At 38.2% G+C, this 15,881-nt stretch overlaps 1 long non-coding RNA gene across 3 annotated transcripts; it reads right to left on the bottom strand.

Annotated features, from left to right (window-relative positions):
• Positions 1 to 2,013: 2,013 nt before the first annotated feature.
• On the bottom strand, positions 2,014 to 10,878 carry LOC124167114. Of its 3 annotated transcripts, none has more exons than XR_006866614.1 (6): positions 10,607 to 10,878; positions 9,938 to 10,150; positions 9,673 to 9,806; positions 7,423 to 7,586; positions 7,105 to 7,347; positions 2,014 to 2,465 (listed from the first exon to the last, which is right to left on the bottom strand). It is a non-coding gene; the product is annotated as an uncharacterized LOC124167114 (long non-coding RNA). The 3 variants fall into 3 exon arrangements; XR_006866616.1 differs by having other exon boundaries at positions 7,105 to 7,321; XR_006866615.1 differs by having other exon boundaries at positions 9,974 to 10,150.
• Positions 10,879 to 15,881: the final 5,003 nt, after the last annotated feature.

Below are 15,881 nucleotides of genomic sequence, written 5' to 3'. Positions count from 1 at the left end.
AGCGCATGTAAAACGTAGCCAAAAGAGTAAGGAAAAGGTAGAGTAAATCTAAGCGCATTATTGAGAATTGGTCAAGAACTATTAAGAAAATATCAACAATGTGAGCCTGTCAGGCTCAGCGCGAGTTCCGGAGGGTTAAGATCTCCAAGGTGTTTAGGAGTGAAATTAAAATGTTTGGTTCCCAGTGTTTTGCAAATTTTTACCATATAAAAGGCAGATTAATGTTTTACTAATGCATGGGAATTTATTTTTATATACAGTGTGTGTTTTTACAAGGAATCTGTTAATGTTGTTGGATATATTAAAAACTTCGATGTAGAATAGGATTTGGTATTGATACAGGAAGCTATTCAGAAATATGAATAAAAATTACGACTGAAAAACGTCAATTGGATCAGTTTCCGATCCATTTGCCTTCATTTTTTCCTAATAACTTCAGGCTTTACTTTGTGAAACCGCTCCATATTGGAAGTAAGGAAATAAAACTTTGTAAGGTTCACTGTTATTTAATTATGGGCAAGACCCGGGTTTCGTAACTTGGTTACATCGTCAGGTGACTGATCTTGCATGCATCATACATTTCACGAATATTACAATAGAGGATTCTCAAGTACGCCGCTAGAATTGTTGTCGCTCCGCGCGCTTTATATTCAGTTTCCAAATATCGCCACTGGCGGCGCCACCAGGCAAAAGTGTCTATCTTTCACGACGAAATACACGGCAGCAATACGGAACCGAGCCAGTAAATCACATTAACCACACAAGTAAAGCATGTGAGGCGATTGCCAAGTGAAATGAAACAATCTGATCACTCCTACCATCGACCAAAACGAAAAATGAGAGCTGACAATAAAGGGGGAATCTGTTATTAGCAATTTTTTGACGCTTTCACATACACGGCAGCAATACGTAACTGAGCCAGTAAATCACATTAACCACACAAGTTAAGCATGTGAGGCGATTGCCAAGTGAAATGAAACAATCTGATCACTCCTACCATCGACCAAAACGAAAAATCAGAGCTGACAATCAAGGGGGAATCTGTTATTAGCAATTTTTTGACGCATTCACATACACGGCAGCAATACTTAACTGAGCCAGTAAATCACATTAACCACACAAGTAAAGCATGTGAGGCGATTGCCAACTGAAATGAAACAATCCGACCACTTCTACCATCGACCAAAATGAAAAATCAGAGCTGACAAGCAAGGGGGAATCTGTTATTAGCAATTTTTTGACGCATTCACATACACGGCAGCAATACTTAACTGAGCCAGTAAATCACATTAACCACACAAGTAAAGCATGTGAGGCGATTGCCAACTGAAATGAAACAATCCGACCACTTCTACCATCGACCAAAATGAAAAATCAGAGCTGACAAGCAAGGGGGAATCTGTTATTAGCAATTTTTTGACGCATCCACATTTAACGCACTGGCTCTCCCCCTACTGTCTGACGTCTTGATCACGCCCAGAACTTTCACGTCGTACCATGGGCATTTCACCATCCTAAGGAGAAGCTACGGTGTCACGTCCTCCTCCAAACAAATTATTTTATATTTTGATATCCTTTATTGTGATCAATGGATCCATGGCCGTAGATGAACAACTCTCCTCAACAAAGAGGTGATACCTCCCAATCATTCCAATACTAGCACCTCAAGACTGCACAACAACCAAGACGGTATGTAATAAAGACAGCTATAACATTACTTGATGTAATTCACTTATTAGGAAAGATATGTATTATGATTTCACAGAAAATCGATACCCGTTTAATATAAAAACAGTACCCTTAGAACTTGATTCATAAAAGGAGGAATTAAGTATAAGTGAGCGGCAGGAAGTTGATGGCAATGCGAAATAATTACTGAAGATTAGTGCAACCTATCAGAACAATTTTTAAATGAATGAATCATAGTTCTTTCACTTCAAGTGAAATGCTTCTACAACACTAAGTTGCTGAAAAAAGTTAACTCATACAGAAGAGCAGAAAAAGATAGTCAAATTGAAAATCATGCTCAGTATTTATTTGACATAATAAAAGGTGGTTCAAAAGACAGTTCACAAAAATGTAGCACAAAAACTTTGACTCCACGGACACAATCAAGGTTATTCTCACCACAGCATTTTCTCATGCATTAGCCCTTCCATTTCCATATTTTTGAAGTCAGCCGTAATTAATGTACACTTTCACGGTAGAACTACAATGATATATATTCCAGAAGGAGTCAAAATACTAATCCACAATGGGCATAAGTTGTAAGAAAAGTAGTCTGTTCTGTATGTTCTTTCTTATAGATGATGTTTGGCCAATCAAAGCATATCTTTGAGCAGCTGCTGCTGGTGTAGCCTCTTGCAAAACCAGTAATGGGTGGGATGTGATTCAGTTCACCACAGCCATATGTTCAAAAAAGGTGCAGGAGTCTCACAATGCCAACGGGTGCTAGTAACATTCATCTGTAATATTGAAAATGCAAATAAGAAATGTGTACACCATGGGCATGCGTATAATGAACAGCAATTTGAAGCAATGCAAAGCAGGAGTTAGTTCACTCAAGGTAATACGAGGTAGGTTGCAAAGTTGAATAGCAATGATTAAAACCACCAAGGAGTTAAAGCACGGAAAACATAACTACCAAAGATGCACACTTCACATAATTATCACAGGTATCTATCAAGTAACAATCTGATATCATAGGTGGATCCAGGGGGGAGGAGGGGGCACGTGCCCCCCAGACCTTAAATAATATGCAAGATTTTTAATTGCGTTAATATTTTTGCCCATTATCATTGCATTCGTTCTGTATTACGAGGTATCCTTGTGCCCCCCAGAACAAAATCCTGGATCTGCCCCTGTCTGATATGCTACCACTTCACAAAAGGGTATATGAGAGTTAATCACCACTTGAATGCTCAGGAAAAGTTTTATTTTCACATATGACTGAAGGGACAGCGGCACCAATAACCACCGCCACCAACAGAGAATTAAAGACTCAAAAATTTGAATAACTCTACATACTAATGAAAACTTATGAATAAAGTCAAAACCAATACTTTTTCAAAACGTCAATGGTGAGAAATTTCCCCTCTATTGTCCATTTTACATAACCATGGCCCAAGCCTGTAAGAACCATAACAATGGCCTTCAAATGAAAAACCAGTACCACTGACTCACAGTTTGATGAAAGTTGGCAATTTTCATTCTTCCACGTAAGAATGAAACAGTGTAAAATATTTCTTGCCTATGTCTACTAGTTTTTTTTTAAAACATTTGAAGTTTGGGTGAAACTACAGTTTTTCAATGAATGCGGTCTTCAGAGGCACTTGTACTTCCAGAGGGAAATAATTTGTCTCAGCCATACTTTTCATCAAATTCTTATGAAAATTTGCATGTTTACTATTGAAGTCATGGGGATTTCAAATACTAATTAAAAGTAATGCTAAGTGATATTGAAAAACTCTCTAAACTGTTATTTTTCACAAGAATTTAGAAAATTTTTCGTCAAAAACATGGTCCTATAAAACATCAAGTTTTGACCTGAGGCAATATGTGAATCAAGCCAAATTATTTTTTCTAGTATTCCTTATGGTATGACCCACCACCTTAAAAATAAAATACATATTAGAGATAATTTTCTCTTTGTTGCTAAAAAAATTCCTTTTCACGACTGTGGAGGTCAGGGTTGGGTCTTCCTTCAAGTGTGATGAAATGTTTGTGTTCTATGTCCATGTAAATATTCATGACATGAATCTAGTACATAGCAAGTGCAAAAATTAAAACATTTTTCATGTGCAGGTTGTTTTTCTCCTGATATGAAAAATACACATAATTTTTAAAATAGAACAAAGAACAAACTACAGTGGACGTAGTTCACTCATTTTTCCATGAAAAAAAAATAATTTGGCTTGATTCACATACTGCCTCAGGTCAAAATTTGATGTTTTATGGGACCGTGTTCCAAATTCATTTAAAATTTTTGGTCCAAAAATTTTGATGCAAATTTGACCGTGGGACACCGGTTTGAGATTTGGATGAAAAGTATGACTGAGACTGCATTCATTGAAAAACTGCAGTTACACCCAAAATTCAAATGCTCAAATAATTGGATAGTTAATATAGAATAATAGAAAACTAGACCATTATGACTGTATTAGTTTTCCTGACACATTAAAACCTCTTTACATCATAGTGGAGGGGGCTAAAATTTATGCAATTTGATACAAAATGGGAGATTCACTAAAGAGAGGTTTTGGTGATATGCACAGTGGCGGTTTGCCCATAAGGACTCTCGGGCGCCGCCCCTCCCAAATATTTGAAAAAGTAAAAAAAAAAGTCCATTAATTAATAATTATACATCAAATTAATAAAAGTGTTTTTTCAATCCCATACATCGAAAGTGTTGGAAAAACACGAAAAGAAATAGCGCGAGAAAGTTCGTATTTGTAGCCGTGGGGCGCTGGCCAGAACGTCCCAATCCATTCCCATGCAGTTATATGGAGAGTGGTAGTGGTGGGGGCCGCTGGTGCTATGACGCGTCTAACGTTGTGTCTTATGGAAGTCTTGGGACGTCGTCCGAGATTGCGCAGAGCGACGAGTGAGTTGACATCGCTGCGCAGGCCGGCGGGCGTATAATCTGGCGTCTACTTGGTGCTGCCACAGTAAAGGGACCTATGGAATCAGGATGGTCACTGTACTGGGTGTAGTTATACGATTTTAATTTTTAATTACTGGTGGGTATTGCTACAGATAATAAATTATCACATTATGCGTGCGTTTTCGGGTGTTTGAATTCCGGAACACATAAAATCCAACCAGTTAAAGGCCATGGTGACACAGGAAAACTATTGTTTAGTATTTGCCACAGTTCTGTTATGATTACTAATTTCAAGAACCTTGGGGAAACTAATATTATAATATTTAGGCCTTAACAATATATTCATATCTTCCCGATGATTAGAAATGCGGAACCTATTTTTCAGATAAATTTATCAAAAGACCTGCAGTATTGGGAAAAATCAGTTAATATTCCCCACTGATTTATAATTTAAGAAATAGGTGCGTGCGTGATAGGGTGAAGGTTTGAACATGATTTAACCCGTAAAACGTGACTTTAAAAAGAGTCATTCAATGAATGTCAAGAAGTGCCGCGTACAATGCACCTTTTGTGTGTAGGTTCATCATTTTTCTAGCCGTCCTTGTTGTATTAGTTCATGTTCACCTAATTCCTCAGCGGCAGAGCGGTAGCTTTCTGACGGAAAATGTCCACTTGGGTCTGATTTAAGTGGCTTCGAAGAGTTCATATCAGTGCGAAGATCCTTACAGCTCCTATCTGTGGCTCAGAGTCGTCTTCTTTTACGATCTAGAATTTATTTTCTATTATATCATGGCAATGATTTCGAAGACATGGTTATTCCAAATGCGACCCGTTGGCGTCTCGTGTGTTTACCACATATGAATCTTAGACTCAAGGAGATGGTCCGTGACGTACTTCGTTTGCTTGAATGCCTTTGCTGACCTTAAATTCGTCCCTCAGCTGAATCAGCATTAGTGGACCACGGCTTCTATCTCCCTTGAGTCGTCCTTATAGTAACGGCAAGACTCTCGGAAAGAACGGAGTGAAATGAGTTCAGACATCATTTTCGAGGAGTTAACTGTGCGTAATTGCCGATTAAGAAGTTTCTTAGTGCTGTGTGTACATTCAAGAAGACAATTTTGAATTAATCAACAGTGCTCGTTTTTTTTGGGAAATATAGGGAAAAATTGTCCCAATTCTGTGTCCAGGCACCTTGTTCTTTTTGGTCGAATTTTTCGTCGGCCTATTTTGTGTCGTCCCTTGTTTATTTATAGACTAGTGCCCTTGCCATGTGTTCAATTGGAAAGAAATTGTTGTCCGGCGCTGATTTCAACGAACGTGTAATTGATCACTTTGCTGGAAAAAAGGAAAGAAGGATGGACTTCTGCAATATAACTAAAGGCATGTGAGTATTTCAGATTTTGTTAAAAATGTGTGAGAAATGTTTAATTATTGATTTTAAATCATACTGTATTCAAGAAGCTGCGCGAACACCGTCATCAAAGTTTACATCTGCCATAGCAAAGCGCGCGCATTCTAGTAGTGTTTGTTGCCTAGTGGAAGTCAGTGACACTCCCCTCCCTCCTCAGGTGTTAAAAGTGTCATTGCTTCCTAAATCATTGCAAATGTTGTATAGATTTGATAAATAACGCATCATGATTTCAAAACGAACAACAGAAGTGTATTGCGGGCATATCCGCACGAAGAATGTAGGCGCTAAAACCTAAAGTTACGTATTTTCGTTTGTATTTGCAAAATTTCGCAGCAAATATATTTTTATTCTTCAATATCATTGATCAGTATAATCGAGAGTCCGGATTAAAGCGATCCGTATGACCGAGAGTCTACTGCATTTAGTATTTATTAATCAAGCTTTATTAGGAAAACTAGGTATTTTTGTTGGAAAAAACGGAATATAAGGCATCACAAAATTTAATTCCTAGATTGCCGTAAAAACTTAATAAAATACACGAAATATTAAAAAATTATGACTCCCGGTGGAGTGCGCCCCCCCTAGCATTTGACTCACGAGCCGCCACTGGATATGCACCATTTTTTCATATCCTTTGGAAATGAAAGGCACTACTGTCTTTTAAACCATTAAATTTATGCATTTAATTAAACATGAATGCATTAGTAAACATATATTTATTGGTTTAATGATAACACAAAGTGAGCGCCATCACGTTATTTTTACCACGATTAGAAAGAAAACGATGTGATCTCTCTCAATTCAACAGTCACTTAAAATGATTAGGATAGTTGGATATCTTTTTTCTTATATTTACTGTTAGGTATGCTCTCATATGGAACAAAATGGCTATAACTAATGGTTAACGTGAAAACTATGACATAATAAAGGTTTATAAGAAAAAAAGGGTGAAAAATGTATCCCTGAAAATGTCAATCCATATACATAATTGTAGCTGCATTAATGGTTTTACTGTAGCGCTATAGACTTGGTTTGATCATAATCAATTTAAAAAATCAAAAGTAGAAGTCTCAACAAAATTTCAACTTACAATCAAAGTGCAATTGATGAGGCAGCTTTAGCAGAGCAATATTTGCCTGAAGAGTGGTTTTATTAAAAATTTCACTGCTCATTTTTTCATTGAACATATTTCTTAGTTGCTACCATAACCTGCCTTGACCTCACATCTCCATGTACCTGAACAACACTAGCATAGATGGTGAATCTTTGTCCTTTGAAATGTTTCGGAGTAGTGTTTCATGAATATGCTTCATACCAAATGAAATAAATACACCTGAAATAAAGAGAAATAGATATAAGATGGAATGACAAGATATTTAGAGCACCAAAACAAAGAATGCACACATACCATCAACCCTGACATCCAATAGCTTAAATGCCAAATAGAAGGAACAGCAGACTATTATAATCCATTATCAATTGAAACAACTATGAGGGGCAATAGCTGATGCGTTCAAATAAATAGTAGATGTACCGCATGACTCCATTTCGTGCCAAATGAAAGAGATAAACCTGAAATAAAAAGAAATAGATACTAGACAGAACTGAATGAATGACGAGATTTTAGGAGCACCAAAACAAAGAATCCGCACATATCATCAACCCTAACATGTCATAACTTAAATGTAGTATCATATATTATATGATGACATACAAATTCTAATTTCTACACACATTACCATGGCCTTCACAGACAACACTTGCATTCACTGTGAATGAGCTGGTTCAGTGAGACATAAGTCAAAGGACATAAGCCATAAGGAGCCAAAATAGAATTCCACGATGGACTTCAGCCATAAAAAAGATGGACAATGTTCATCTTTATGGCATACAGTTAGCCAATAAGAGCACATGCTGGAAACCAATGTGATCACCGCAGTACCACACCTAACTGAACGCAGGTGGTAAGAATTTCAGTTAACTGTAGCCTTATGTCTACATAATAAACACTGAGAAAATGGTGAAGGCATAGAGTATATGAAATGCATAAAAAAACAATGGTGTCCATGGGAATATATGTTCAGCCTTCACAGAGGGCAATATTTCATAACTTAATGAATTTTAATGAAATTAACACATAAGAAGGAAAAAATATCATCATCCTGAGCAGATAACACTGAAAATACTTGTGTCATGCCACTTAAAGTGAAAAGCATTGAAACTAATAGTTGGTATGTAGTTATGAAGAGAATATAACAAGAGCATTAATAGAGTGGAATACTTACATTCACAAAAAGTAACTCTGCAAACTTCTGTATCATGAAAAAAAGGCACTATGAAAACACAAGCATTCAGTGTCAGACATAATACAGGCACTCAAATTTTAACTGTTTCCCTCTTATGGTTAAGTCTGTGAATGGAAACAAGAAATGACTAACAGCTTATATCCCATTGTAAACCAGGCCTAAGTCATGATATTGATTGCTGAAATTTGTTGGAAATGTTGGAAAAAATTCGTGAAATATGATAAGGCCAATAGGGTGGTTTCCTTCATCAAAGAAAACGAAAGGCATTGATTGCGATTCGTTACCCACCATTAGTGTATTCATAATATACAAATTATTTTGTTTTAGAAATACCGGGTTAGACGAATGGCAATGGTCCATTTTTATCCTCATTTGAAAAGGGCCAGATTGGCACCCATGCGATGCCACTCCACGTGACGTCACAGGGACCTAGTTTCTATACGAGAAGATAGGAGTTATACGCCGTCTGAGGTTACCATTGCATGCATAAGGCGCAGAGCTCAGGGAAACATGTCTTAACAATCACTTATTAAAACTGGCTAAGGTCGGAAAATTTTCCTCATTTGATAAGTTATTAATAATCCTTATTTAAGCCAAGCGCTATCAGTCAGCAGGGTACTAGGCTAGCCGCTAGCAGCCTGTGTCGTATCACCGCTAAGCCTCGCCTCAAGGTCACCTCGCAGGGCGGGAGGGGGAACCAGAAATACGTCACGCGGAGAGATTTCCCGGCATTCATACTTACCCGCCGCGTTTTCACGCGCCTGAAAATTTTCACTTTTCAATTAATCGCGAAAAATAGATATCGTTATTTAAAAATCTAAAAGCGTGAAATACGTACTCCAGGAGTAATAATCTTTCGATTTAGGCAATAAAAAAATAATAGGAAACCACCCTATTATCATATCATGTGCATCGCATTTCACACACCTAAGGCAAACAAAATCAAGTAATTTCGCCCCACCCATCAACAGGCTACTGAGTATTGCCTTCATCCTCCCACATAAAAATAAATTTGACATTAGAAGGGAAGAAACATAATCTACAATAGATTATATTTCTTCTATTACAATAAGAAATTTATTTCTTCACCAGCTCCATTACTTCATGAATATTTACTAAGATGATTTAAAAGGATATAAGAGGCAAGAAAGGAATAGGACAAATGACGCCACATTAGTAAATCCAACGTCGACTGCATGGTACACCAGAAGAATCAGTGAGTATAGCATAACAAATGTAGACCAGAACTAGGACACTCCAACAGTATTAAATTCATCAAAAGTGAAAGAGTATTTTTGAAACTGCCCACTTAATTACTACACTATAGTAAACAAATACAGTAATATGATTACCTTTCACCATTGACGGCTTGAACAGACAGACCAGTACACATCTGTTACTCATTCACATGATCAAGGAGACGAGAAACAGCGAGGTTAAAAATTTTGAGTCCAGGAATAGACATCTCTCTTCCATAGAATAACACCTGAAAAAATCCCATAAAAATATATTGACTCAAAGCACAGCTTGCGATTGCACAGGCACTACATGTATATATTGCATTAAGCACACTTCATAGGCGGAAAACCACAAATCAGCGACAAACGAAGACTTCACCTTAACTTTTAGGAGAGCGCTGCTCTCATTTATTACCACTGTTTTTTCGCACTGGACCCCGGCCACTTGATGATGGAACCGTCTTAAAGGTTAATGTCGGTACACCGCTTAATTGATCCCTCTGGAAAGTGGTCCTAAAAGCCAACATCTCGTTCCGATAACTCCCTGTTCACGTGGTATCACCCGCCACCATTTATGCATTTGGGCAACATTCTGAAAAAAATTCATCCAATAATAGCTCCGATTAAATAACACAAGTACATAACTCCAAAGCTCACGCGCAAATTAATAGTAATCCTGCCACAACGCAAGACGACCAACGACGCCATTAGCATATTACGAATGGCAGAATCTAGACCTCGTGAGTTTCAACATAATAATTCCTAATAATGAGCAGTATTATAATATAATCACAGCTTTTTTAAAAGATAAAACCAATTTCTGTGCATTCTCCTGGTCTTTGAAAGCATATTCTTAAAGGAACATTGTAATCATGCCGGCATCCACACACAGCGACCAAGACACGCCGCTACATTGCATTTCTACCCAAAGCTTCACGGTACAATCACTTGTTGGACTCATGGAATTAACCTTGAGTCCGGTAATAAATAATAGTTTCAATTTTTAATAATTTCATCAAAATCTACCAAAAATAGGTGATTTACTTACCCTTGCTTGGAAGAGGCTTTCGTTGCGTACTCCCAGCTCCTTACTACGTCTCTTTTGGCAATAGTAGCCTCCTTTCCACCCAGGGACACAGCAACGTCGGTCAGGCCCCATTGCTAAAGCCGAATAAAACTGAATCTACGACTCTCACTACAAAAATTACTGCAAAAATCCGATTAAAGACGGAGCGCGTCGCCCCACTTCCATTAGGCTTAATGGCGAAAATTACACTGACACAGATCTCAATGCCTAGTGGCGCCGCTGTACGGCCAATGTTGGCGATCGAATAAAATGCGCGCCAAACGGCAACAGGTTAAAGGCTTACCATTGGCCCTTCTGGAGACTCCTGTAATGGAGTCCCCTTGATACATTTATACACAAAGTACTCAAGTGATAGTGAGGACATCTATCGGAAGGGAAAGGAATGGTTGAGGGCGGGGGTGAGGGTTAAACACGGAATGGAATAGTGAGGGGGGGGGGGGTTAAGGGGGAAAGGGGCAGCCTTGATTTGGGTTTTTCCTGTGAGGATAGGTATCTGACCAGCCAGGGGAGGGCGGGGTTAAAGTGCCTTACAAAGTTTTATTTCCTTACTTTATTGTTTTCAATTGAACTCAGTGATAATATGTGTGGTTAAACACCCTTAAGCATAGGTTTTAATTTAAATGTCTTTGGATAAACGCAGGGCCGGCCTTAGGGCGGGGCGACCGGGGTGACCGCCCCGGGCCCCGCGTTCGTGAAAAAAAAATTAAAATATACGATAGTTTTGAAAACGTAATTTCAACTATTACTGCATTGTTAAGTCCGTGCTAGACAAAAAATAATATTATGAAAAAGGAATAATAATGCAGTAATTTTTATTGTGCAATTGCGTTTGTCACATACTTAGCCAGAGAGTGGTAGGGATTCAAAATGCTCAAGTTTGTAGATGGGGTATAGAGTTTAATATTTTAAGTGAAGGGCCCCGCACTGAAGGTTCGCCCCTAGCCCCGCACCTGCTAGGGCCGGCCCTGGATAAACGCCTCCGGCAGTTGCTGGGAATGGACTACTCCCCAAGGCTTTGGCAAGGTCGAGGAAAAAGAAATATCATTTTTTAAACTAAAAAGTCTTTAAAAAATTGTCTGTCTCTCCAGAGTAGGATATTCTGGGTCGTCAATTTGGTGGATAAGAGGTAACCTCTTGAATTTGTGCTTATTTAGAATCCTTCTCACGCATAAAGTTTTGCGCTCAAAGCGAGAACCCAATTAAAGCTATTAGAACGGAACGGGTAAGGCGAGCTTACTAGGGCTCCCCGGCAATTATTCAGCTCCCAAATTACTCCGTCCAAACCTAAGTCGGAGTAGCGTGCGAAGAAATACTTTTAGCTCTAACTACTTCGCTGTAAAGATCGAATGTCGAAATTAATGAGTGTTTAGGTAATTACCTCACTTGTGAAAAAACTCAGATGAGGAATGGAAACTTAAGTCGAATGGAATTCACGGCGAAATATTGACATGTAAAATTATTTTTCTATGTGCATTTAATGTCATAAGTGTTTGCTTCTTGCTGTGTCGTAATGAATGTTGGGAGGCTTATTTTTTCTCTTATTCTGACCCAAGTGTAAATAATTTAATTGTAATGAATGCCCTTTTTGTGGATGTATACGTAATTGTAACAATCTCTTCACATTACACAGGGTTGGGTTCAGATAGTAAAATCTGATTTTACGGCTGCTTACACCTTACGGTTGACGATTAAGACCAACAAATCTCCTTCTCCAAAAAAACTTTCTCCGCCCTAATGAAAGTATCGAATCAAAAACTTATGATGAAAATAAGTAGGTAGGTTACTAGTTAAGGGATGCTGGAGGTTAAAACATAAGACCTATTATGAAGTCATTCTTTATAGTGAATTAACTGTGTGAAGTGTTCTCTGGATTTTCATTGGTTTAATTTGTTGTACATCCAACGTTTCAACATACGATTCATCCATCGTAATCATAGTGGAAGAATAATTTAGACTGAAAAAAGTTGAGATATAGCATTAAACAATAAAAAAAATAGGTTACTGATGATCAGCCGGAAAGATCAAATGCCTCGTTCAGATTACGATTGTCCGAGCGATCGTCGTAACGATAGTTGGCCGAACTAGGAGTGTGAATGCATGTCCTCTCAATGGTTACCGTAGTTCCGAACGTTGCCACTTTACGATGGTTAGGCGGTGGGAGACCGGATAAGGAAGCGACAAGAGAGAGACGAAAAGTTCGTGAAGCTCCCTTCTCTCTATTTTTCATGGATTTGTCCAAGCAAGGAAGAATATGGAAGAAAAAATATTCGTCAAATACACGTTGGGCACCGTAATTTCTTGGCCCTGCATATCTCAACAGCTTTGCTAACCCTCAATTTCTCGTTCACTTCAGATGTCAGCGCTAGAGCGCAGCACGGGTTTTAACCATCGTTGTGTGAATGCATGATAGTTCCAACGATTGCTGAATTAATCGTAATGTGAACGAGGCATTAGCAATTCCGGTCGATTAGGAGTAACCTGATTGTTTTAACCCTTAGCCACACGTGACCGCGAGGACAGCGCCAGAGCACGCTTGCGGCTTTTTTGCCGCACTTTAATATTTTTGATTTTCCTAACTATACATTAAAATGCTATGGTATTTAACGCATTAGGATAACTTATGATATAAAAAGCATTTTAAATATATTTGTATTAAAATAAAAATAAAGCATATTGATGTACCAATTTTTTCATAAATACTTCAAATTATTTCTTAAGGATTTAAAGACGATAAAGTTCTTGGTCGAGGAAAAAGTGCAGAAAATAGAATGCCAAAGTGTGACACCAATGATCTGTAATATACATTAAAATGCTAGGGTATTTGACGCATTTGGATAACTTATAATATACAAAGCATTTTAAATATATTTGTATTGAAATAAAAATAAAGCATATTAATATACCAATTTTTTCATAAATACTTCAAACTATTTCTTAAGGATTTAAAGACGATAATGTTCTTGGTCGAGGAAAAAGTGCAGGAAATAGAATGCCAAAGTGTGGCACCAATGATCTGTAAACACGCTATTTCGAATTTACGAAAAATGCGGCGAATTCCCGCTTAGCGTGTAACTAAGGGTTAAATTGTCATGGAGTGTCATCGACACTCCAAAGAAAATATTTTTTTCTCTTTCCTTGGAGTGACATGCCGGCCTGGGTGGCGCCGGGGTAAAGTCCCCGGCTGCTAACCTAAAGGTCGCGGGTTCGAATCCCGCCTGGGTGGTTTGACCACCATCCAGGGCATGGATGTATGTGATAGTCAAACAAGTTAATTGTAAGAGAGGACTATATAGTCCTAAATTCACTTGTAAAATAAAGACGACATTACATTACATTACATTACATAGTTATGCTGTTTTCTTTTTTAAATAGGCCCATCGAATTAAATTGATACTAATTATTATTTTTATTAAATAAAGAAGAACTATGGGGTGATATACACCCCGGGCGCCCTTTCCCGGGTTCCCTTGAAGCAATTAGGAGAGAGAAAACATTAATGAACGAGGCCAATGTTGAGGGGTGTTGACTTTCGCCATTTTTGTCACTTACTGATGGTTTCCGTTAGCAGACGAGTAACTGTAAACTATTGACCAACTTCGAGCAGTACATTTGTAATTGCGGCAAAATATTGGTACCAGAATCAGTACTTATTCATGATGAGACTTGAGGAGCTTTCCCTTGACCACTAGCGCGCTATTGCGCCGAACTCCTACCCGAAGATACCAGCTGAAACCATGTCCATGAAATGGGCTCCTGAGGCGGAAATGTGACGTCAGTAGTCCGGGATGTTATTTGGATCAGGTGTTTCAGTAGTAAAATAGTTAAGTAAAGGGGGTATCTGTTGACGTTATTCATCGAAGTTGCTCAACATTATCGATCGAAAGTTTTGTATCCTACGACTGCCAGGCATGTGGAAAGTTGCATCTTGTCGATCCATTGAGCAAACAATCAATCCTACTCGTCTCCATCGAAGTCATTCTCTCTATTCCCCCAATATATTTAATGGTATTTTTTATGAGAACCTCCTTTTTTCTTCAACTTTACATAGTTTTAATTATATAGACCTGTAATAATCAATAATAATCTAAGGTGAAAGGGAAGGAATAGTTAGAGAAGACATTAGTGTGACTGTCTGAGAGACTAGTTGCGGTCGTGGGGTTTGTACTTTAGTTGACTCAAAGGGCGCATTTCTGCTCATTCCGAATCGAGACGATCGCGATGAAATCAGAGGAAGCGAAGTGCATAAAGAGTTGTGGGAGTGGCACTGAGGTGCGACCCAACAGGATTGGTTTGGAAAGGGGAGAGAGGGGGATCAGGAATCGTGGAAGGGAATAACTGCTTTGTAAGCGGAAATTTCTCTCTTCCTTGCCTTTTGCGACTGAATATGGGAGAAGGATTGGGAAGACAACGAAATGCTAGGGAGGAGCTGGAGTTCTTTGCAGTCCCTCTTGGATGTGGGATCCTTTTTACTTCTCAAGATTTTGATTCACCCTCTCAACCCAGTTTTTCTTTCCTCGTTTTCAAATCTCAGTCCATCTCCTTCCTCTTTTCTGGTTAGTTTTACACTGCATTTATACTTAAAACGAAAAGGAAAATATAATTGTGTGATTGTACTGCATTTTAAGGTCAGACAAAAACGATAAAATGAGAGAAATGTTTTACCCGGACTAATAGCTTTAGAAATACGTTTTTCCACCAAGAGTAATGACATTTAATGGATGCTAGTTTGAAGTTATGCGGCGGGATCTCTCAAAACCACGCAAACGAAAGTAATGATTTTAAACTATGTTCTGTGGTAGTTAACTTTAATAGTTTTATACTATGATGCAAATAAAGCTTATAATTTTGTGTCCTTAGCAGTCTCCTAGTTTCTGGTCTGACCACGTGTTATTGTCCTCTGTGCTAAACAGGTGTCCGGCAAGCGAGCGCGTAGCTGATGAAGGTAATGATGAGAGGAGAGCTACATGCCTGGAGTGGAATCACCCCATACCACATACTCTGGTGTTATCATTACGGGTACCTCGTTGATATGGGGTTGGCTCGCATTTATCGTGAGGCGTATATGAAAGGTGAAATAAAAAAATACACATGATTTGAAGCCCAAGCCTTTTTGCAATTATATAATTATGCATTTACATTTGCTGATTTATTTACTATGTACTCGCTGTAAAAAGATTATGTAAAAATTGATATAATAAAGGTCTCAGAAGATAAATGAGTATCTGATGCTTTTTGG

This window comes from Ischnura elegans, chromosome 10, assembly GCF_921293095.1.
Source record: "Ischnura elegans chromosome 10, ioIscEleg1.1, whole genome shotgun sequence".
NCBI classification, from domain to species: domain Eukaryota; kingdom Metazoa; phylum Arthropoda; class Insecta; order Odonata; family Coenagrionidae; genus Ischnura; species Ischnura elegans.
Note: the sequence above shows the minus strand (reverse complement) of the source record. Positions and strands in the feature narration are given on the sequence as shown.